Below are 25,318 nucleotides of genomic sequence, written 5' to 3'. Positions count from 1 at the left end.
GGGGGGAAATCGGAGGGGGAGACGAACCATGAGAGACGATGGACTCTGAAAAACAAACTGAGGGTTCTAGAGGGGAGGGGGGTGGGGGGATGGGTTAACCTGGTGATGGGTATTAAAGAGGGCACGTTCTGCATGGAGCACTGGGTGTTATGCACAAACAATGAATCATGGAGCACTACATCAAAAACTAATGATGTAATGTATGGAGATTAACATAACAACAACAACAAAAGAACCAAACCCAGAGTCTCATTCAGCAAGTGGCTGAATTACAACACAAATTGAGTTCCCAACCCTGCAGGTTGTCCACTGTTAAAGTGAGAGCATTGACTTGGGAAGGAATAGGGTCCTGAAAATTGTAATATAGACATATGTGAAGAACCTGACGAAGCTGGGTCATTGAACCCTCAAATTTGGCAGTTTGGTTCAGTGTTCTCACCTGAGGTTAAACTTGCTCTGCCGGGGGAGAAAACAAACACAAACATCCTGTAATGGAATCCCCTGAGGGAGTTGCTTGATTCTTTTCAGGACCCACCCTCATCTTTTTTCTTCTACACATGAATTCCTGAGGGGAGCCATGGCACCCACAGATATTCCTGTAGTCACTCTTCTCAGTAGCCAGTGGGAAGTGCAGCCACTGAACTGGCGAAAAAGAGTTGCAGTGGTGATAACTGGATCCCAAGGTGGCAGGTGGCAGGCACCAGGTGGCAGCCCTTAATTACCAAAAGCCAGGTGGGCATGATGACAGCAGAGTCAAAGCAGTAAGCAGGATAGTCTGCCTTGCAGAAACCTATGGCATTGGTTAGGTGATCACCTGGTATCCCCAAAAGTGAAACAAATGGGAATCATACTAAATTCTTACTTGATCTGTAGAATTCTAGGTCAAGTGAACAGAAACCTAACATGAATCATAAAAAGAGAGTCATGACCCTAGAATCAATTTCCAGACTTGAGCCAGTTCACACACCCAGAACCTTTGAATGAGACCATGCACTGTAGAAAAGGATATAATCATACTTTTTAAGGATTCTTGGACACTGACTCAGAACTAACAGTAATTCTAGGAGACTTAAATTATCACTGTGGTCCCCCAGTTGGAGTAGGGGTTTATGGAGGTTAGCTGATCAATAGAGTAATTTTAGCTCAGGGTTGTCTCAGTTGTTGTAATTTTCTCTATGTATTTGAAATCCTATGTTTTTGCTATTTCTATGAACTTTTATTTGCACATAGTTGTTTTGTTTTTTTTTCTGTTTGGCACTCTAAATACATTTTTTATATGAGCATTCTTTTTGTTATAGAATTCAAAAGAATTTTTAGTCATGTTTTAAAGATCTTTTCTCCATCATGGTTCCTAACATTTTTGTTTTGTGTCTGTAAAATCATATGTTGACATTTTTATCTTATGTTCTGTGTCTTTGAACATCTTTTTTCAACATATCAACCTCCATGTTTACAAGTACAGAATTATGGGCACATTTCAGGACTATCTTGAAATAATTATTCTTCCTTCATGGAAAGTCTATAATTTGTCCCATCTTTATTTTTCTCTTAATGACATTGTTTTTCATTTCTATTATTTATAAATGTTTATTTTGATCTCCAACTATTTTTTATCAGTATTTTTTTTCTTTTTCCCTTTGTAATATTTTATTCACTTCCCTGGATATCATTCTTCCCTTTATCTCTGTAACACAGTTATATATGGTTTTAAAGTTGTCTTTCCTCAATAGTAAATTTCTTCATTATCTAAAGATCTAAAGTGGCAAATTCCTCTCTTTGTTAAATGAATTAGTTTTCTTAAATTAATTTTCTTTTTTGTACTTTGACTTTATAATTTTTGGGTTTGTTTGTTTTTTTCAGTCTTTCCTTTCTCATTCATCCCTGATGGATAGCTTTTGATTGCTTCTCCCAGACCCATGTGACCACCCAGTTCAGAACCAGGTCCTTCATGTATTAGCAGTTCAAGTATATTGATGTGTCAGCTCGGGACCTGGTTGCTTGGTTGTCTTTTATTGTCCTGCTGAACAATAACTCAGTCAAAGCCACAACCTTATCAGTTTTCATGGGTTATGTTCTGATTCGTCCACATTTTATAAAATGAGTGGATTCCCTTTTCCTTTAAAGTTTGAATTCCTGGACGCCTCTCCCACTTTCTTCCCTAGAGATCAACGCCTCACTGACTTCAATGCCACCCTAATGTGAGTTTTCTGTTCTACTTACAGTCAGCAAATACATCCAACTTGTTTTTGAGTGGTCCAAGGCTTTTCAAACCATTTTTGATAATTTTCTAAGTTTAGAGGTGAATAAAGGTAACCAAAGATGTGAACTTATGTTTCCATTACAGGTCCCATGTTTGTTGCTATTTTTTAAAACCGGGCAATAAAAGTAAGAATAAAACTAAGTTCTCTTCAGAAAATTCACAGTCAAAGCGTAAGGTGTAAATCAATAATGTTAGAAATTCAATGTTTATTTTTATACGTTACATTTGAAATGACAGGAACTTCAGAATATAGGTTTCTTCTTGAGTTGATTCTTAACCTGGGACCATTACTGCAATCCTTTTGAGTGTGTCTAAGAGATAGGACAGATTTGTGAATGTCTATTCTAATTATGCAATGAGTGCAAACACAAATGGTTTCTAACATTTCAAGCTGAGAAAAAAAATCATCTTGACTCACTCTCCAACTGATTAGATTCAACAATATTAACTTTAACAGAAATAAATAAAAAAAAGAGATTTGGTCCAATAAAGTTATACATATATAGGAAAGTTAGATCTGCTTTAACACAAACACAAATTTAAATGCAGAAAGTCCTATGTAATCCCATTTAGGCACTATAAATGATAGGAGTCTATGGAACTGTTCTTTGTTTTGAATACTGAAAATTCTGGATGAAATGTATTTCTATAATTTTTAAGCGCATAGTCCATAATAAACATAATGCCACTCTAAAAAGGATTAGAAAGAATTGTCTTTTCCATGTAGTTCAGTAAAGCATTTGTAAGACCAATGTTTAAAAGCTATAGGGAAAGAAAATTTGCTTTTCTATAAAGAATTTTCTATCAGTATCCAACAATGGTATTTTTTTATATTCCATATTACTTTCGGTAGAAAATCTTATTCCTTATTACTAGAATCTTTAAATGGAGGCTGCTAATCAACAATTAATTCTTCCGTCGTGGAAATTCTTACACACCGTATGGCAATATGAAAAATATCAAATCTTTCTTCCCACATCTTGTCTCTTAATTATACCCCAAAACAAACTTCTTATAGAAGCAATGTTATTAAGAGTTGTTAGGCTCTGTTTGTTTTACACAGTTTGAAAAACAAAACAAAAAAGAGAAAAAGAAACAGAGTATGGGACTCTGAGTCAGAATGAGTTTTTATTCTCTTCCAGTTATTAGCAGATGAATGAGTTTCAGCTGCTCATTTCAAAAGTAAAATCCTTATGATACCCACATCAAATAACACGGGAGAGCTTGTGTGGATCAATAAGATAGCTCAACTGTCTTACAAGGTTTATACACAGGAGAACATGGAAGGGATTTTCATAGGGTGTGTTAGGTAGAGAAGTGTTGGGAAGTATTTTAAGTGTTTACAAAACTACCAAAAGTCAACTTACTGTCATCATAGAGGAATGATGTGCTTCTGAGAAACCTTGCAGATCACTACAAAATGCTGGATTAAAAAATCAAGACGTAAAGAAAATGAAAAAAGCATCCAAAAGTAGACAGTAACTGGCAATATTAACTTTGAAAAACTAAATCAGTAACAATTGAGAATTTGTGGCTTACTGACCCAAGAACAAGGCTCAATCCCTACGGCTAAATCTGTGAAAACCCCCACTCTTCTGGCTCGCCACGTTAGAGATCAGAATTCAGGGGAAATCCTGGTAGCATGAAAACCTCAGGAGCCAGACCCAAAGTCAGAACATAAATTGCTCAAATCCCCAGCCGACCGCAAAGATGCGTAACACATCATGGAAACACCAGGTGTCCAATTTAAAAAGACGGTAAACATCAGAGAGAAATCTCCTGAAAGAAAGAAAGAATCAGAAGGAGGCGTGTGACTTTGAACCATTTGTGGTTAGTCTAGATGGTGGAAATCTGAGAGCAGACAGGCTTGTGTTATCCAATATAGGTCAGAGCCCGAGAGTGGAAGAGTAGCCAGCATGCAAGGAGTTAAATACCTCGTTTCGCCTTTGTGTGGGGACGCACTTCTGACCTGGCTTCTAAGTTGTATCTCAGAGGATGGGGTGAGACCTGTTGTCCTTACTGATAATCCGCTAACTAGGCAGCCTCCTTCTGCTGACTCCTTTTCTTCCCCACTTTCTCGTAACTCTTCCAGGGGATCAGCTTTCAAAGAAAATATTTGCATTCTAATGCATTCTTTAGGCTCTAATGTTGGGGGAGAAACCAGACAGATAAAAATTACACAAGTCATAGTTACCAATGAACATTAATTATGTGATAAATTATACAGATTTTCCTGGCCCCCATTTAAGCATAATTATGAATTGTGTTTGTTTTGATCAACATACATAATTTACTCTCAATTGACAGTAGGACCAAATTAGATGGTATTTCTTGAATCATTGTAATTCTTAAATACTCTTCGATTTTTGATTTGAGAAACTATGCTGGGCAGTTGCCACTAGAATTGTCCGTTTTAAATAAATATCTAGATTCATAAATTTATGATGGATTTTAACTAACATTTCAAATCACCTACCAAATACCATGCTCCAATAATAAAAAAATCCTAAATATAGTTGTGAGAGTGCAGTGATGAATGAGCATTAAAATGAGCGCTTTACCAGCATGTATTGTGCATTCCCATATTGAGAGTCATTTTAAAATGTTGTGGCAGATCTAGAAAATATCACGTGTAGCCTTTGAGTTGGTCCGCGGAATCTCACTGTTCTAACACTGCTGAGGTCACTTTCTAGAAACACATTCAGACTCCGCACCATGTAGCAAAAGGGCTGCTTCTGGATATTTGGCTGAAGTTGTGGTTGTGTAGCTCTTCCTTTATCAGTCATGTATGCGTGAATATTTTAACTTGACCTTGACAGCGTTTTAAGGCATTGCGTCAATTTGAAAACCATTATTTTTTTCAATTCTTCACTTAAAATCTCTACTTCTTACAAATCATTGAAACATTCATGAATTTCAGCTTTGCTGTTCCTTTGTTTAGTGACTTGGTTGGCCTATTTTAGCAAAGTCTGTTTCCGCTCCGGTGTGAGGCCCTTGATGTTCCTTGGAGGGTGCAGCCTTAGGCAGAGGACAGTCACCTGGGAATGACAGTCGCTTTAGCAGGACTGCATTTAACGCTCTCGTTCCCTGGGCTCTCCGTTAAGCTCTCTGCTTGTGCTGGTATTACACGCGGTTTGTAGTCTCCATTAATTGCAGGCCGATCAACGATTCCTTGAGTTATAAATCGCTTCCACAGCCTGATCCGACCCCATTCCCTTGCAGAGCAAGTTTCTGAGGCAAGTCTTGGAGGTTTATTCTGACCACAGGACAGGTCTTTTTAGCTGTCGCTTTACCTGGTTCTCTGGTAATGTTCCTGGACTGAATTTTAGCTTATTACTCCTCCTGCTTATCACCAGAATCACTCTGGTTTCTGAGCAACATTCGTCTTTCAGATGAAGTCAGTTTCTTCAGTGAGAGCTTTGGAGCTTTCTGTTTTCATGCATGTCCTCCCTATCAGGGCAAACTATCTGAGCCTCTGCTTCAGATCCAGAGACAGGGACAGAAGCTTGATCCTGTCAGAGGGACAGCCCTGGTTTATGGCCCAGTTTGGCAACCTCTCGTCTCCTTGGCTTGCCTCCCCAGCATTGCTCTTACACCCCCCGAAGGGGCTAGAGAAAGGGTAATGGTTTCCTCCATCTTCTGGGCCTGCCATGCTGGGGGCACCTGGAGCTGAGCCCCCATCTTATTAGTGAGAGTTGAGAAGAGGAAAGGGGACCTTAATTTCTCAGCTTCAAGTGGTAGGAATTTAGCCTCTGCAACATGCAGCCAATAGGGATGAGAAATGCTGGCAACCTGGCCCTCCTGGTGAGGTAGCATATCCCTTAGCTAGGAAATGAGGGAGAAGAAGCTCTGTTTTCTTGGTGCCACCCCCCCCCGCCCCCCCAGATTAGAGATTCTGTAAAAACTCTGAGGCAAGGAGGGGAAGGAGAAATCAGATGATGCTCAAGTGCCACAGACCCTGGTTGTTGGTATCATAATTTAGAAGATTTTTATCTTATTTATTTTTATTTTTCAAAAAATTTTTAAAGATTTTATTTATTTAGTTAGTTACTTACTTACTTATTTACTTAGAGAATCTCCAGCAGACCCCCTGCTGAGTGTGGAGCCTGATGCAGGGCTCAATCTCACGACCCTGAGATCATGACCTGAGCCGAAATCAAGAGTCGGACGCTTAACCGTCTGAGCCACCCAGGCTCCCCTGGAAGATTCTCAGAAATGTTTCTGTGTTTGTGATATGCCCTGGGACAATTTCCAGAGACTTTAAGTGGTTTTTTTTGTTTTGTTTTGTTTTTTAGTAATTTCACCATTTGCAGTTGTTTTGTAGGGAGTGGGGTTTATAGCACTCATCATGCTATCATTCCAGAAGTCATGCCTTCCCTAATTTCTTATTTTATTTTAACTGTTACTTGTTCTCTAAATTTACTATGCATTCGACCAAAAATACCTGGTTAAATTCTTTAATCTACATAGGGATCATTTCTGTCCCTTAATTATTTTTATATCCTTTGTACTGTGAAAAATTGACGTGACTAAAGGCTTTTTAAAATGGAGTCAAAGCAGCTACTGCAGAGAACACTGTCTTGCCTGCCGCTGTTTGAACGGGGTCATAACCTTTGGACTGGACAGAACTGCAGTTGTTTTAAGCAATTGCTTGAGAAGTCAGCAGGAAGATGGACATCCTGATCACAAGAGTGACATTTGTGGACTTTCTGAAGATAGAATCAGTATATAACCAAGAGTAGCTTTAGCCTTTCTTTTTTCTCTTTTCTTAACTGATGTAGCTGTCCGCTTTCCTTTTCCTTATAAAAACTCCTTGCTTTCTTCTTACAAGCAGGACATTATTTGGGTTTCTATCTGAATCTGTGTTGTCTGAGTGGCACTTCTTTGATTCCCAAAATAAACACTAACTTGCCCCTCATTGTAGCTCTTATTTTCAGATTAACAATATGTATTTGTCCACTCTAGCGCCACATTTTACAATCATGCCTAATAAACCCAGAAGCTTTTCATTTTTTCTAGTATACATTCTGCTGTTAGACCCCAAAATGTACACCATTCCATGGGGCTGCATGTGGGATGCAAAATATGGTTCTTTTAAAGACTACCATGCTAATGTTCTGTGTTCTGATGCATTTGTCTTTGTTGCATACTATTGTTTCTTGTTTTGCTAGCTTTGTTCTTCGGTCCTATAATTAGATATGTGCTCTTTTGTGTACAAGTGCATTTTGTGATCTTTTGAAAACCTGAGTGTTTTCAAGCATAGATAACTTAATTAGGCAAGCTGATAATGAAGCCAGCTTATTTCAAAACATGTAACAGTAGAAGCAAAATATGGTATATTTTAAGCTAGTATTTAAAAGCTAGTTACTACATTTTCTGTCTCCATCTTTAAAATGGTGTAAAATAAAATACTGAAGTTTCTGCCAAGTTTCTTCAATGAAGTTTCATATAATTAATTTGAATCAGAATATGTTTCAATAGAAATAGTCTCACAATGTCAGAAAGATGTGATGGATATCATCCAGGATTATCATGTAATTTGCTAGGTTTCTGAATATGATATTCTTCGGAGTTGCATTTGTTGCTTCCAAGATGTGAATTTGATGGGAATAATTTTCTTTTTTATTTTCATTATACTGATGATAATTAAGTGTTCTTTTAGGAAAGACTATAAAAATCCAGGAATTTCATCTGACCTGTTCAAGTTCTGGACTTGATGAGAATAATTTTATTGCTGCTTGTATGTTTTATGACGTAGTTTTGGTGTGTCTGTGGCTCGCGGCCACTCTGACATTTGGAATTTACAGCAGTGTCCCACCTGCCCGGCTCTGAGGACAATGAAACATGTTATGTGTTACATTTTAATTCTAGAGGTGTTCTTTAATCCAGTCACTCTGCAGAAAGGAGACTGTTAATGAAGAAGATTGCAGGGACTACTCTCCTGAAGTATTTAAAATGGAGACTTTGTGACTATTATCTTTTCATTTTACCCCTGCGAGTGTTTACATTTTTCACAAACACCCCCCAAATAATTAAGACAACAATGAGCAGAGGAGTCTGATTCACAGGTGGCAAAGACAAACTGCTAGAAGTTTGTTTCTGGAGTTTCTGTTAAAGTCAGGTTTAGCTGAGATGATGAATGGCAACATGGAAAAAAACTTAGGTCATCATTGATTTAAACAACCAGAATAGGTTTCTGGAAATCAGCACTGTATTCTTTTTTTTTTTTAATTAATTTATTAACTTATTTGTTTGGCAGTGTGTTCCTGCAGGAGCTGGAGTAAGCAGCTGAAGTTTCCCCAAGCAGAGGTTTCAACTGTTCTAAATTTCAATACAAGCAGCTGGTGTTCAGCGTTCAGAGTGCGTCAGCCCCTCGTCTAGAAAAGGGAGATCCGTAGAAGGACTCAAAGCTGTACTTGGTATTTATGAATAACAGGTCTTTTAGCAACTGAACCACTGGAAGTGCAAAGGCTTTTGCTGATTTCTGCAAGAGCTCCACTCCACTTGCAGACGTCAGCGGGGAGTGCCAGGATTATTCCTCCATGCGTCCCCTCTGTCCCATTCTCCCCGTGGTCCTTGAGAGCAGGCACAGATACGCCCAACAAAGCACAGACCAGATGTTCAGTTCAACAGACAAAGGCCAAGACTGAAGACATAGTTATGGTGAAATAACTGGGAGCCCACTCAGCTCCACAACACGGTCTGAGAATTGCCATGGGCTGGGAGGTTGGCAAGGACAGCAGAAGTAGGGACGTGGGTACAGAGAACCCCTGAGGAGTTGGGAGAGCCCACCCTAGTGCAGGATCCTAGACTAGGACATGAGGAAAATGTGGAAAACCCTGCATGCCCATCTGGAAGATGTGACCAAGCAGGCATGGCAAATTTATATTTATAGAAATGACGCAATGAAGCACCAAATCATATGGTGTTGACTGTGAGTGACTATGGTTGATTTGGTAGAAAGAACACTCGTTGGGGACGCCTGGGTGGCTCAGTTGGTTAAATGTCTGCCTTCAGCTCAGGTCACGATCCCAGGGTCCTGGGATCGAGCCCCGTATCGGGCTCCCTGCTCCGCGAGGAGTCTATTTTTCCCTCTCCCTCTGCCCCCTGCTTGTGTGCGTGAGTGCTCTCTCTCTCTGACAAATAAATAAAATCTTAAAAAAAGCAAAGAACTCTTGTTGGATAATCAGAGGACCTCATGGTGCTTTCACAATGTAGTTGGATGTGAGTTTGTGAGAAAGTCACTATACGATCTCTTCACTCAAAAAATGCTCTCAAAAGTTCCCGATGAAGTCCCCGGTGATATCTGTGAAGTTTGACTCTTGCTTGATAGACTCCCCAGTCTTTCCCTGTTTACATTTTGTGGTCTTTGTCCCACATTCAGACTTCTTCTGCTCAGATACATTTTTTTTCTTCCATGTAACTTACCAGATATTTCCACTCAAAAAATTTTTTTATGTTTTTCAATTCTCAAATCTTCAATTTATATTGTTTACCTTTTGACTTATTTTATTATGAGTATTTGTATATGATGTCCATATCTACCTTTGGTTCCTATCAGTTAATACATTTTTCTTTCAATAACAGTGACTAACTCTGCCTGAATTAAGTAGGAAAAAACATATATATTAAATAATTTTGGGGAGGGCTACAGAGGCTGGCTTAGAAGGTAAACAGCCAGGGGCAGATCTACTAACGTGGCCCAGAAATGGTCTCATGAAAACCCCACTACACAAAGACCCAGGTTGCTCTACCATCATTGATGACATGTCCCTCTGCTTCTGAAAAATGAACGTAAGCACTGCTCTGCTGCCCCCTCCAAAAGCCCGAGTCTGTATCATCCTTTCTCTTCACTCACTAGTTTTCTTTGAGTTCTGTGGTAGAAGCCCAGTGGCACCTGAGATTAAGTTCAAGATCCTGTGACCAAGGACATTAAGCTGATGGCCACTTAAGTTTGATCCCATTTTAAAGAATTAATATTAATAATAATTATTATATATATGGATATTATATTAATTATGTTGTTTTCTGGGTTATTTATACCTATGTGCGTGTTATTTAGGCATATCCATGGGACAAGGTGAGCTTAGGGTCCTCCTCCACCATCTTCCCTGGAAGTCCAAATATATCCACATTAAACCTTCAAAAAGTCAATCCTTGGGTTAACTCAAGGAATATAAGCACTCAACATCTCATAGTTCTTCTATATAAATAATGACTGTTTATCTTTGACATCTTACTTTTCATTAGAGCTCTGTTTCCAAATTCCTTGCATTTCTTGCTGGTGCTTCATACTCACTGCTAAGAAGTCAATGCCCCCAACCCAATTGCCATTTTAAAAGTTCCCACTTAATTATTGATATAAAAGTACCAGAAATCTGGAGCCAATAAAGCCAATGTTTTGTTTCTAGCCTCCTGTTTCACTTTGTAGGTAAGCCCTGTTATTTCTTTCTATGTGTCCTAACATCACAGTAATTAATGTTGTTATTTGATTATTTATACATCCCATCATTTATTCATTTAATAATTTAATAAATATATAGTACAAATCATGATTATTTAACAAAAAAATAACTGTGTGCCTTCTATGACAAAGACACTCTATTGGACACCAATAGCTTTAGCAATTCAACAACAACAACAAAACTTCTCCTAATATTCTACTTGGAGAGACAAGATTCAGTAAACCTAAAAATGATAACATAATTTTGGTTCATGATATTAAGAAATGCAATATGTATGTGTGTGGGGGGGGGAGTGATACCACTGAAAATTATTCCAATTTTCTAAAAGTGAGTGTTCCATTGTAAAATTAATTTTTTATCACTGTGAATATCCTTATGATGCTAGCTGTTCCTCTCATGAGAGAAGTTCTTGTCTGTGGACCAAAAGAATTGAGACATAACAAAGCTTACCCTTAGCCAAAAGGTCCATCATTGCCTAAAAAGGGACCCTATTCCTACAGAGTCATAAAAATTTAAGCAATTAAGTAGAATGCTTACCAAAATGCCATAAGGAATATTAATTAATTTTTTTAATTAATTTTTTTTTTAGTTAACAACCTCTGAGAAAAAGGCAAGGATGGAGATTTACCACTATGCACTTAGGGCCGTTATATGCTGTGGGCACTATTTCCATCCCAGACAAAGTCATCAGTGAAAACTTAAGACAAAGGTAAAGCCCCAGTTCTTGAAGTACTCACTTAAATCAATTAATCTCAACTATAATTCAAAGGAACATATTAAGTAAGGAAGGAATAATGGAATAAATCTCATGTGCCTCAACCAATAAATAATGTCTTTTGGTCAGAAAATAAAAAATGTGTTTTGAATATCTTCATATTTTGGGTCATAAGAAATATATAAAAGCATAGCAAAGAAAAGCCTTGGATAGAGTTCTCTTTCTGCCAAGACATATTTAAAATGTAGTACCCAGCATGATTAAACAGTTAAGTTTAATAGGGTGTAAGTTTCTGCCCCATAAAATAATTTCTCTTTGCTGGTATTGATTTACTAACACCTTATTGAGTGGAATGTGTGTTTTGCGGGGTGTTTTGGGGAGTCTTATTGATTCACTGAAAGTCGAGAGGATGAGAAGGATAGAAATGGCTTTGATTTCATTTTTTCATTAAAAAGTCAGTTGTGATCAACCTTAAAACTCAAAGGCAATCTCAGTTTGTAATCTGTACCCCTTTAAAAATGTTTTCTCCATGAGGCCAAAAGAAGCTAGTTAGAGTTTAAGCTTCATTAATGGAAAGGAAGAAAGGCAATGGTGTCTTTCTGTTCTGAGCTAGTGAGACCAAAACTACAGAAATGTATTCAAATCTGGGTGATAAACTTGAAGGAAAGCTAGAGATAAATTGAAAATGCATTAAGAGTAGTGTGACCAAAACACTGACAAGACCCAGTGCCAGGTAAACGAGGATATATATGTGTTTTTGTTGTTCTTGTTTTGTTTTGTGTTTGTGTGATCAGTGTCTTTATGCATTTGGATGATTGTACAAATGGGATTATACTTCAAAAAGTCTGAGTACAGTCTTTAGGAAACTGATCCTGAATCAACAGAAGAAACTATATTCTCAGCACTTCGAAAGGCTGAAAACACAGAGATGCTGGCCATTTTCATGAGATGTGCTAGAACTAGAAGTCCAGCTAGAAAGGGGTATATTATAGATAAGACTTTAGCAGAAATGAGCATCAGAGTAGAACCTAAATTGTATGAACTTTTACTTTCTCCTAAACCAGAGAATCTATAATGTCATTAAAGCGTACGTATGTTTATAATAAGTCAGTATTCCTGAAAAGGCATGACTAATCCTTATTTTAAAATTAAGTAGTTTGTGTTTTCATAAGAAAGAATTATTCTATTATTGGAAACTTCTAGATAAAACAATAAAAATAGAGAAAAGAAAAAATTATTCCATTCTCTTTATTTGTACAATGTTAGTATGCTCATGCATTAGTGAATTTCTCCATTTTAGGACTCTATTTTTTAGAAATGTTTATTTATTTTTAATTCCAGTATAATAAGCATACAGTGTAATATTAATTTCAGGTGGTTCAACACTTTATATATCACCCTGTGCTCATCACGACACGTGTCCTCCTTCATCTCCATCACCTGTTTCCGCCATCCCCCCCCCCCCAACCTACCTTCTGGTGACCATGAGTTTGTTCTCTATAGTTAAGAGTGTTTCTTTTTTTTAAATTTGTGTGTTTGTTTTATGTTATTTTAATCATTTTGTAAATACAGCATTTTGAAATTAATATAAAAACTTATTTCTATTATACTTCATAGTTTAATGATTTAAATTATCTTACAAATAATAAAGAAATAATAATTTATCACTAATTCCCTTATTGCTGTATATTTAGTATAAATTAGAAAGTTGATATTATAAATAATAATGAGATAAAAAATCAATGCATACAGATTCTCCCTTATATTGGATTATTTTGTAAAAGTATTACTTTTTTTTTATAACAAACAAGGTTGAAAATACACTAAATATGATTTTTCTTTAGGGAAATATAAATTAAAACCACAATGAGACACTGCTACACAATTATTAAAGAAGCTAAAATTCAAAATGCAAAACACACCTAAGTGTTGAAAAAGAAGGACTAGAACTTTCATACACTACTGATGAAAATGTAAAATGGTACAATTTTGCGAGAGTTTGGCAGTGTCTGAAATAGCCCAACATGCACTACCATATTAGCAAGTCAAATCATTAAGTAGAAATCAACCTCAAGATTACATAGCTATTGCATTTAGCAGGCAAAACCTTTAAAGCAACTAACAAAGAGCCAAAGGAAAACATATTCCAAATATTAAAGTAAAATATTATCATGATCAGTAAACTGATAGGACATATCAAAGTTTAAAAGTGTTTAAAGTGTCCAAAGTGAAAGGAAAATTTCCCTAAATTAACTCAATAGTAGTTTGAAGATGTCAGAAATTTAGTGTCAGTGAAATAGAAGGCAGAAAAATAGAAATTATCCAATCTGAGGAATAGACATTAAATAGGACCAAAGAATAATAGACTCTCAGTTACCTGTGGGAAACTATTAAATGGATTAATGTAATTAGATACCCAGAAGGAGAAAGTGATGAGGATGAGGCCAAAAATAAAGTTACGAATAAATAAAGCACGACAGTCCCAAATTTGGTTTTTAAAAAAATCAATTTACTCATTCAAGAAGCCCATAAAGCATAAGTAGGATGAATAAAAACAAACAAAACCTCTTACATAGACACTTAATTGTGAAACTCCAGAAAAATTTAGGGAAAAAAATGAAAATGCCAAAATATTATTTCTGATATAACATCCTTAAAATAAGAAGTTGAAATAGAGACATTTTCAGATTCATGAAAGCCGAAGGAATCTGCTCCAAGAAACCTGCACTACGGAAAAAAAAAAAAAAAAGAAACCTGCACTACGGGAAATGCCAAGAGATACTCTTCAGGCTGAAGGAAAAGGATACAAATAAAAGCTTGCATCTATCAGAAGGAGTAAAGAGCTCTCTGAGAAAATTAAAATTTGTGATTTTCTTCTTGTAATTTCTTCATAAGTAAAAACTGCTTAAGAAAAAATAACCGTGCTAGATGGTGATTACTACATACGTGGATGGAAAGTATATGAAAAAAAAAAAGTGCAAAGCAAGAGGTTGGGTCAATGGAATCAAGCTGTTATAATGTTATATTTCTGAAAAAGCAAGGAAGAAATGTTAAAGGTAAAACGTGACTTTGGCAATGCTGAAAATAGAGTGTTCAAAAAAAAACACAGTGACGGGACATGAAAGGACAAGCCATAGACTGGTAGAAGAATTCCACTGCAGATCTCTGGCAAGGACTGAAAGCAGAAGATAAAAGTACCTCAATAATAAGAAACCACCCAATAGAAGAAACTTCACAAAGGAAGAGTCATAAATGATCAATAAGCATAGGAAAAGATATTCAGTATGATTCTGCTGTATGAGGAAAATCCAAATTAAATTCCCAGATTAGATACCACTGGACCCCTAATAGAATTTCTAAATTAAAAAGAAAAAAAAAAAAAAAAAGACAGTTCCAAGTGCAGGTGAGGATGCAGAGTACCTGGAACCCTAGTGGGAATGCAAAGGTGTGTAGCCACTTCAGAGCTAAATATCCACTTCCCATAAGACCTGTCAATGTCAATCCTGGGCATTCATCCCAGAGAAATGAATATATGTCCACAAAAGTCTTACCCAAGGATGCCCACGGTAGCTTTGTTTCTACACATTAAGAACTGGAAAAAACCAAACTGTCCGCCAACAGGTGAACTGGCAAATTTATACAATAGAATATTAATAAGCAATAAAAATGAACCAACCACAGATGCAGGCAACAACGTGATTGTGTCTCAAAAACATTATGTTGAGCAAAAGAAGCCAGATGCAGATTATTATATGCTGTATAATTATTTTATATGAAGTTCAGAAGTGATACACATATAATACAATTTCCCAGGATCAGTCCTAATTCCTAAGGCCATATTTCATATGTAGTCATGGCTCCCACCAATTTTTGTATGCAACAGCAACTTCTGACACTCGAGAATGTTTAACTAACGTGTGTGAACACATAAAGCAGAAAAGATGAGATTTAAGTTATGACGCTGATAAACTGGGATGGAAAAATGACAATGCTAGCAAAGTATAAGAGTTCAGTTTGCTGAGTGACTTTACTTTCTTGACGAGTGTCTGCGACAGGCACTCAGAACACAGACGATGCGCTTCATGCAGAGGTAAGGCTCAACCAAACGGAAGAGTGAATCATGAGTGTGCTTTGTATGTCCTTTCTGAAAACGGAACTGCCTACAAGTCCTTACAGAGTTATTTACAAAGGTCTGGCTTCCGCTTTTCCCCCAGTAACCACACTCAGAGTGTAGATTTCATTCAAACTTAACATAAATTACAAGCCTGTTACCATGAGGTCATCCATGCAGTTAGCCTACGCTTCTTTAGAATTCTAATATTTATAAGACTCTTCGCAAATAGTAACTATATAACGTCTATTTTGCTTCTCATTTAGTTATTCCTGATTGAATAGTGTAACTACTCTGTGCTTCTTTAAAATTTATTCCTTCCTTTTCTAAAAATAGCATGATTAGTAGACAACAACACAAATAATGTGCATTTACCAAACTTACTTTATTTTCTGCAAGCTGATACCTACTAATAAGAAACTAGGTCTACTGTCATTGATGTCATCCATGTGGTCTTTCCGGTGACTTTTCTACTGATAGACTTTCATGAGATTTGGAGGGAAAACTACTCTCATTTTACATCTGACCTCACAGCAGAGGAACTATTTCATATAACCTTGTTTTTTCAACCATTGCTTTTTAGACAAGGTGCATCTGAAAATTAATATGCCTTAATGTGTAAAAATATAAGAGTTTGTCTTTAGAGGTTGCTACACTGAAGAAAAATAGATACATAGGAATCACATCTTGTTGTTAGTTATTTGGAGCTGGGAGGTGGGTGAGGTGAGGACCAGCAAGGTTGGTTGTGTTGAAGTGAGCCTTCACTAATTTCCCATGAGGGGAGGGCTGGAAAGATGACCTCATTTTCAGATCTGTGAGGCAAGGAAGGAAGATAATTGGGTCTTCAAATTCATGAGGCAAAAATCAAGTCACTGTCCACTAAATACCTAGCATAAAATAATCTCAAAGTCAAACCTATGAAACTAGCACAAGAAGGTCAACTGCATGGTTATAGACACAGAAATGTATTAAATATTGGAAGTTATACTTCTAAACCAGCAGCACTTTTTCCTAATCTGAATATACTTTATGCACCATTATGATAGCCTTTGGTGTGCTCATAGAGCATTAAGGAAGCGTCTAAGTATTTTCATTAAAGAAAAACAGAAGTAAATGAAATGTTAGTGCTTTAATATCATCTATTTTTTCTTCCCCGTTCTAGATTCTAGTTTTGAAGAAATAAAAGCCCAGAGAAATTTATGTGGTCGAGATTGCCAAAATTTCCAGATGAGATCTCTTCCAAATATACCAGCAGACAAGGAAGGAGGCCCTGAGGTTTTAGAAAAGGTGAGTACAGTGAGACCTTGACAAAGCTCCGAGTGTTTCCCTCATCTCAGGCAGATAGTATGACAAGAGACATTGAGAACTGATAAAATCATACATTTTCATGTACTGTGAAATCAATCATTAACCAAAGTATGTCCACATTTACGCCATCTCAGAAGGATTTTGGTTATCATGCATTTAGGTTGTTAGGCACTTACTCTAACTCCTGGATAAAAGTGAACTTCAAACTGATGGACTAAATCAACTATCCAGATTTTTTGAAAAATCGGATTTAAGATCTTATGTGACTGAATCATAGCTGTAAGGTAGAGATCACATAGCCTACCACATTTTATTCATGGAGGTGGCATGGGGCCGAGCACCAAAGGCTGTATGCATTAAGGACACACCACGCATCCGATGCCTAGAGACAGTAATGGCTAGCTAGAGAAGAAGTGAAATAGAGAAGCAAAATAAATGGAACTTTTAAATTATTTTGGAAAATATTCTTTTGTATGTTTGAATTCCACTTCAGGAAAAAAATTCTAATTAAATTCTCTGCAGATAATTGAACAGGTACTGTGTACAATATCCTTAGTTATCTCCCTGTATGTTTTTACCTGAAGTGTGTTTATTTTATTTCACTTGGAGGAGAGTCCTTCAATGTCTATGCAAACTGTGTCCACAGTGACCTGTGGGAATTCACCTCCAAACCCCAGGGCTTTCTAGGAAAAAACTCCTACATGCACACACACACACACAAATCAGTTCTGCTTCAGTTTGTGAAGGGATATTCTTTTGTTATTCACAGTTCTCATTAACTATGAGGGCTGCAGGGCAATGAACGTTATCCTTTTGCTTCTTCTGCACAGTGGAAGCATTCTTAGATTGACTAGATTAAGCACTTTGCTTTTCATTTGTATATTCAGATTCCTCATCTCTGATGTGCCTCACACCTCCAGGATTTCCTTTACATTAAAATCCCAGTTATGGATGTTTTCTCCTTAAGTGATTAACATCAACCCTTAGACTTTTCTAAACTCAAATTTAAATTACAGCCAACTAAAAATTTCCCACTGTTTCTTTCAGAAATAGGCATTTTATGTGTCAAATGAAAATAGGGGCTATCATTCTGAAATAGATGTTTTAGAAAATCTAGACGAGCATCAGAAATTCTCCCACAGAGGTGGAAATGAGACAAATTAAATCTGCATCGAGATGAAATCCTGGAGACTTAGCCTGCCTACAAAAGCCAACAAGAAGCATAAGAGATTTATGGGGAAATTTGTTGTATTAATACTAGTGAAATGCACTGGGGACTCCCTTCTTGATCTGATCCTTAATCATTCCAGATTTGTACCAGGATTTTTTTTTCTACTAATGTAACAAAAGTATGTCCCTATATAATCATAAATCAGGAAAAAGTCAGTCTTGGCATGCCTGTTTTTCAAGCTTTGGTGTTGTGAGAAATTAAAATACTAACTTACAAAGGCGTGAACATCAGTTACAGTCTGTGCTCACTGGATGCATTCTGTTTCTGAGCATGGGAAGAAACCAGTCACTCTAGTTAAACTATGCCATATGTTGTGAACATTTCTCTACTGTCCTGTCTGGGCTGTTACTTTCTTTGATAGTGTTTTCCTTTTGTCCATGAATTCATTGCTATAGCCCTGTGTAATGATTAATTTGGTCAAGTTTGGAGCATAAGGCAATACTCATAATAGGAATCCAAATTCAGGACTACCTTAGTAGCAATGAAGAAGCAAGGACATACCTCTAAGCTTGTGTTCAAGGAATTCTGAGAAGTTAGTTTTGCTAGAAGTAAGAGTCGGACTGAAATGCCATCCAAGTGTTATATACTAGTGGGATTTTTGTATGGAGAACCATGAATATTTAAATTCTGCCCTGACTCCACCCACTCTCCTATGGTGTTCAGAAGAAATACGTATGTGTAAGAAATAATGGAAAACAGAATAAGGGATGCCTGGGTGGTTCATTCTGTTAAGCATCTGCCTTCAGCTCAGGTCATGATCCCAGGGTCCTGGGATCCAGTCCCACATAGGGCTCCCTGTTCACCAGGGAGTCTGCTTCTCCCTCTCCCTCTGCCTGCCACTCTGCCTATTTGTGATCCCTCTCTCTCTGTCAAATAAATTAATTAATTAAAAAAAAAAAGAAAACAGAATAAAGTCAACCGTTACATTAACTAGTGATTTGGCCACAAAACCCACTGTAGGACTCTTGTACACTGAATTTGTTTTCTTTGGAAACCCTCAAATTAAAGTCAGCAAAAGTACCTGCCGCTCCCTGTGTCCTTCATGTGCAGGTGGAGATCTCACATCTCATCCTTCTTATGAATGGAAGAGTCAAGCCAAAGCACAAAAGTAGGCCCACAGCACATACAAACACTCCCACCTGCCCACGTACACATACCTGCTTGCTCAAGAACGAAAGAGAGTATCTCTTCTTCATGTCTGTCTTAGATCTGTCCAAGCCACAGACTCCGCTTTCTGAGCTGCAGAAGGAAATTCAAAGGAGGAAGGCAGGTGTCTGGCTCTTTAATCTTTTGGTACATTCTTACCTATATTTAGCAACATCTGTTGCAGCAAGAGATAGCAATTTTGGTTTGAATACAGTTCTTCCTCTCTGTGCAACCCCATTTGTATCCCATTTAATATGCCACTTCCTACTTCAGCTCCAGTGGGTTTGGCCCAACAGATAAACGTGGAATTTGCTTTAAGATGTTATCTGGGTGAACAGAGTGGACAGAATCTCTCAGGGACACTGGACCGGATCTATTGACAAGGCAATGGTCAATGAACTGGCCTCCCTGGGCTGACTGAAGGTCTGTGTAAGAGTTAGTGTAAAGAGATAGAAAGCAAGGTTATTAGGACATGGAGGACAGTGCTCTTTCTCTCCTTCATCCCCCTCCCTTCTCTTTGGGGACCACCATATGCTCTCCCACAGAAAGGGAAAGGATGTAATGGATCTGCTGCTAATCATTTCCTTCCCAATCAGTAACTTTCAAAGAGTTGTAATGACCATGATTGTGAAATCATATGAAACTGGTGTAAAAATGTTTGTGAATGAAAAATTTTATCATCAGTAGTGACCTTACTCCATTTTCAGAGCTTCCCCAGACAAATAATAGATGGGCTTTTTTTTTTTATGTTTGTCCATTCCTTCACTAAATATTTATTGAGCACCTACTTAGGGCCTGACACATTTAATGATGCCTTCCTCTCTAGTATAAGTGAAATAATCAATACAATGGAAATCACAAAATTCCAGGAGCCAGGAGGGGTCTATTACAATGCTAGTGCAGGAAATTCCCATTTGCACTTCACCAATGTTAATTTATTTAATCTTCTCACTCTCACACACACATAAAATTGGTTCTTTTAGGAGTCCATAAATTACTTGCCAAATGTCACATGGCTAGTAAATGGTGAAGCTGTGATCTGAACAGCCTGCCCCCACCTCCATGTCCGTGTACTTAATCATCACGCTACGTTTGATCGCTATTCATGCACTAATATAAGAACAGTTTTTATTTAAATGGAAGAAGTTAATAATAGAATATTTAGTGTAAGAAAAATACACAAGCAAACAAGATAGAGAGGGGGCAGGTGGAGAGAGAAAAAGAAACAGAGAGAAAAATGCCAACAGTTGAGGCATTACTGGGTAGAGGGATTTCCTGCCCGTGCGGGGCCCACCTGGGTAGCTGTTCTCCGCCTCTTCACTCCCATAGAACCAAAAACCCAGACAGATTTAGAGATGGAAGCTTAGTCAGGACTTCACATCTTTCCCTCCCCAGTGTTTCAATATTAAATTCCTTTGAAATGAAAACAGTGGTGATATTAGGTCCTCAGAAGATAAGAACAATCTTGCAGAGAGAATTTAAACGAAAAAAGAAAAATCTTAGGGGATGGCCGTTTCTTGACTGTGAAACCATCATCTCTCATTCAGTCTAACTAGATAGCATCTTCCAGTGATGATATGTAACACTTTATCTTGGCTCTGAAATCTGCTGGGCATTTTCTTTGCAGGGACCCTGGTTCGGGAACACTCATTTCCTCTTATAAAAAAAAAAAAAGAAGAAGAAGAAGAAGAACAGAACTTTGTTTCTACCTCCTCAATTCATATCAAGACTAATGTTTTTGACTCAACCTATCCTAATAAGCTGCCCAAGGTAATTTCCCAAACCTTATTCTGTATTAATATTGTGAATTTTAGGTTTTATTGGTGTAATTTTCAAATCCCAAAATTAAATCTCTTTAGATTTGAAGGTATGAGAGGCAGTTTAAATAAAAATCAACTTATGGAGATTTTCAATTATAATGTTTAAATGATCCGTTACAATTCAGAAGAGAGTAGTAGCATCTGTTATGATTAGAGATGTCTTTGGTAATTCTCAAAAGATTTTGCCTTCTGGAGCGGTAACTATTGAAAATCATTGAGTTAAAGCAGGAGCTTGGGAAATGAAATTCTGGGACTATCTGTGACACCTAGAATACTACACAAATGGTTGATTTCTCTTAAAAAAAAGCTTTATTAAATATTATTTTATTATCTCTTATTTATTTAGTTAGCACATATGCTGCTGAATTTGAGTTGCTACATATTGAAGCAATATTTTAGAGAACAATAAATTAACGGTATACATTATTAATTATTAATTTTCATTTACCTCAGATTGCCATTTAAAATCAAATGCTATCGCATTGATGGCTCCCTCTTTTCTGACACATCATAAAGTTTTGTATCTCTGTACTTCTGTTCCTGCTGTTCCTTACCCTGGGATTATTGCAGTGTACACGTCTGGCACTCTAACCAGATGGCCTTGACTCCCTGCTGCAGCGACCTCCCACTTTTGCTAGACCTGAAATGAATGGCTTGCATCTCAGCCTTCTCCAGAGATTCACCTTGGCTATCAAGAGACACCTGGAGTCTTTACACTCCAGAGCTCCCCATCAATGAGTCAAGGCTAGACTTCACTGGAGACCACACCCCTAATGGGCTCCTTCCCCTTCTCTGTTCTGCTTTCTCACTGTCTTACAGGATTTTCCAGAGAAGCACTCCTTTAACAAATCACATGTACCTCAATATCTGCCTTACGATTGGCTTTTAGGGAACTTGACCTAAGAAATTATCATTCCCACTCTTGTCTACCATATAAATTACTCTTATTCCCCAGGGTCCAGCTCAAATCCATTTCCTCTGACATCTTTGAGTATATTCCCTCCACCTTGATATCCCTGGCAAAATTAATGTGCTTTTTCTTCTGCATTGTAATGGAACATAATGATTTATATTGTTAATTCATTCTACATGTATTCATCCAAAAACCATGTGTTCAATACCTGCTACACACCCAACACTAGTTTAGGCATCAACAACACAAAAGTGAGTAAAACACACAAAGTCCTGTCCTCATGAAGATTATATTCTAGTGAAGGGAGATGTGATCAATACAAGCAGACAAATTAGTGTGCTAGATAAATTTAGACAGAAATGAATATAATAATGAAACTGAGTAGTGCAATGGAAGTGAAAATTTCCTTAGACTGGGCATTCAGAGAAATGCTCTCTGCAGAACTAAGCCATGATAGTATTCTTATATAAAGCTAAGAGCTTATCAAGAGTGTAGAGCATGCATGTTTTGCACAATGACATGCATAGCTTATAAAAAAAAAAAACAACTGACATAAATACTGTTAGTGAACAGAATTCCCGAAAATAGTGTCCTGATTCTATTTCTTTGAAACTTTATTCTTTAGTTCAATGATACTCAACAGTAATTTGAGAGTTCCTGTTTCAAATCGTGTCTAATTAAGAAGCCCTAAATTATCCTTATTCAATTTCCATTGAAATATCCATGAAGACTGAGAGAGAGAAAAAAATCACAACTTGAAAAGCCAAGTCTTCCAGGCAAAAAATTAGCAATCTCTGATAAATCTTGCAAAAATAGTTCAAAGAACTGGATAAAGGATAAAGGTGTGACATGTGCATATTCTTTTTTTTTAAAATAATTTTTATTTTATTTATTTTATTAGAGATCTAATATTGTATTCACTGTCCCCTGTTGGCAGAGTCACCCCAAAGGAATGGAGAGATCAGTAATCATCCCAGTAGGTATAATACTGAATTGTTTCAAAACCAACTCATAATTGATGCCAAGTAAAAGCACTGTGCACCCATTAAAATATGGCATGGTTGAAGAAATAAAGTACATTTGAAACCTTCAAAAAAATTTTTTTTCAGATCTCATCTTTTTTATTTCTTGTATAATTTCACTTGGTCAGAGAACATATTTTGTACAAGTTCTGTCCATTTAAATTTACTGAGATTTTTCTTGTGGCTCAGAAGGTGTTCCATCCTCATGAATGTTCCCTTTTACTTGAAAAGATGCATATTTAATGTGGTTTTTGGGTGGAGTGTTCCATGAATATAAATATATATATATTATCAGGTGTGGTTTATCTCAGGATACATGGCTTTCTTAATATTTGAAATCTAAATAATGTAATTCACCACATTAATACACTGAAAAAATTTATATATTTTATTTATTTTATTTATTTTAAGAGAGAGAGCATTTCGTGAGCAGGGGGCAGAGCGGGGGAGAGGGAGAGAGAGAATCTCAAGCAGACCCCATGCTCTGACACAGGGCTCGATCTCAGGACACTGAGATTATGACCTGAGCAGAAATCAAGAGTCCCACGCTCATCTGACTGAGCTATCCAGACTCCCCCATATATGCATATTCACTGAGTTTTTAGGTCAGAAAATGGAATACTTTGAAGATATTTCTTCTCCCAAGTTTATTTACAGTTTAAAGTAATGTCACTGTCTTTCAAAAAGGAAACAAAATAAAGATGTTTTCTGATACACAATAGCTGAAAGAATTCATCTCAACAAACCTGCACTGAAAGAAGTATTAAAGTTCCTCAGGAAGGAGAAAAATGATAGCAGAGGGAAATTTAGTAGTCGTAGAAGAAGATATGGCAAGTTCTGGATATTGTAAATACAAGAGTGCACATTAAAAAGAATTGTTACTCTTGACACCGTCTTTGGGGTGATCCGTGGTGGACGTTTTGAGGGCAGCTGACCTGCAGCCTGCTTGCCCCGGACCGCCTCCTGTGGAAGCCTGAGCCATCCGTGTAGCCTTCTCCCTTTGTCTCATAACCATGTCCACCAAGGAGAATGCTAATTCACCAGCTGCCCGCCTTAACAGATTCAAGAACAAGGGGAAAGACAGTACAGAAATGAGGCGGCGCCGAATAGAAGTTAATGTGGAGTTGAGGAAAGCTAAGAAGGATGACCAGATGCTGAAAAGGAGAAACGTAAGCTCGTTTCCTGATGAGGCTACCTCTCCACTACAAGACAACCGCAACAACCAGGGCACTGTAAATTGGTCTGTTGATGACATTATCAGAGGCATAAATAGCAACAATTTGGAAAGCCAGCTCCAGGCTACTCAAGCTGCTAGGAAACTGCTTTCTAGGGAAAAACAGCCCCCCATAGACAACATAATCCGGGCTGGTTTGATCCCAAAGTTTGTGTCCTTGGGCAGAACTGATTGTAGTCCCATTCAGTTTGAATCTGCTTGGACTCTCACTAACATTGCTTCTGGGACGTCAGAACAGACCAAGGCTGTGGTAGATGGAGGTGCTATCCCAGCATTCATTTCTCTGTTGGCATCTTCCCATGCCCACATCAGTGAAAAAGCTGTCTGGGCTCTAGGAAACATTGCAGGTGATAGTTCAGTTTTTCGAGACTTGGTTATCAAGTACAGTGCAGTTGACCCACTATTGGCTCTCCTTGCAGTTCCTGATATGTCATCTTAACATGTGGTTACTTATATAACCTTACTTGGACACTTTCAAACCTTTGTCGCAACAAAATCCTGCACCCCCATTAGATGCTGTTGAGCAGATTCTTCCTACCTTAGTTCGTCCCCTGCATCATGATGATCCAGAAGTATTGGCAGATACCTGCTGGGCCATTTCCTACCTTACTGATGGTCCAAATGAATGGATTGAAATGGTTGTGAAAACAGGAGTTGTGCCCCAGCTTGTGAAGCTTCTAGGAGCTAGTGAATCACCCATTGTGACTCCTGCGCTAAGAGCTATAGGAAATATTGTCACTGGGACAGATGAACAGACTCAGGTTGTAATAGATGCAGGAGCATCTGCTGTTTTTCCCAGCCTCCTAATGAACCCCTAAACTAATATTCAGAAGAAAGCTATGTGGACAATGTCAAACATCACAGCTGGTCGCCGGGACCAGATACAGCAAGTTGTGAATCATGGATCAGTCCCATTCCTCATTGGTGTTCTCTCTAAGGCAGACTTTAAGACACAAAAGGAAGCTGTCTGGGCTGTGACCAACTATACAAGTGGTGGGACAGCTGAACAGATTGTATACCTCGTTCATTGTGGCATAATAGAACCATTGATGAACCTCTTAACTGCAAAAGACACCAAAATTATTCTGGTTAT

General features: G+C 37.6%; 1 long non-coding RNA gene and 1 pseudogene across 1 annotated transcript in view; both read left to right on the top strand.

Annotated features, from left to right (window-relative positions):
- Nucleotides 1–23,067, top strand: part of LOC145716340 (uncharacterized) — a 103,045-nt gene extending 79,978 nt beyond the window's left edge. The window contains exons 3-5 of the long non-coding RNA XR_014138965.1: nucleotides 16,714–16,838; nucleotides 20,864–21,006; nucleotides 22,907–23,067. This is a non-coding gene — a long non-coding RNA (uncharacterized LOC145716340). The remainder of the gene's footprint in view (nucleotides 1–16,713; nucleotides 16,839–20,863; nucleotides 21,007–22,906) is intronic.
- A 937-nt stretch (nucleotides 23,068–24,004) lies between these two features.
- Nucleotides 24,005–25,318, top strand: part of LOC102743041 (importin subunit alpha-1 pseudogene) — a 2,448-nt pseudogene continuing 1,134 nt past the window's right edge.

This window comes from Leptonychotes weddellii, chromosome 11 (assembly GCF_054177405.1).
Source record: "Leptonychotes weddellii isolate Sample4059 chromosome 11, ASM5417740v2, whole genome shotgun sequence".
NCBI classification, from domain to species: domain Eukaryota; kingdom Metazoa; phylum Chordata; class Mammalia; order Carnivora; family Phocidae; genus Leptonychotes; species Leptonychotes weddellii.
Note: the sequence above shows the minus strand (reverse complement) of the source record. Positions and strands in the feature narration are given on the sequence as shown.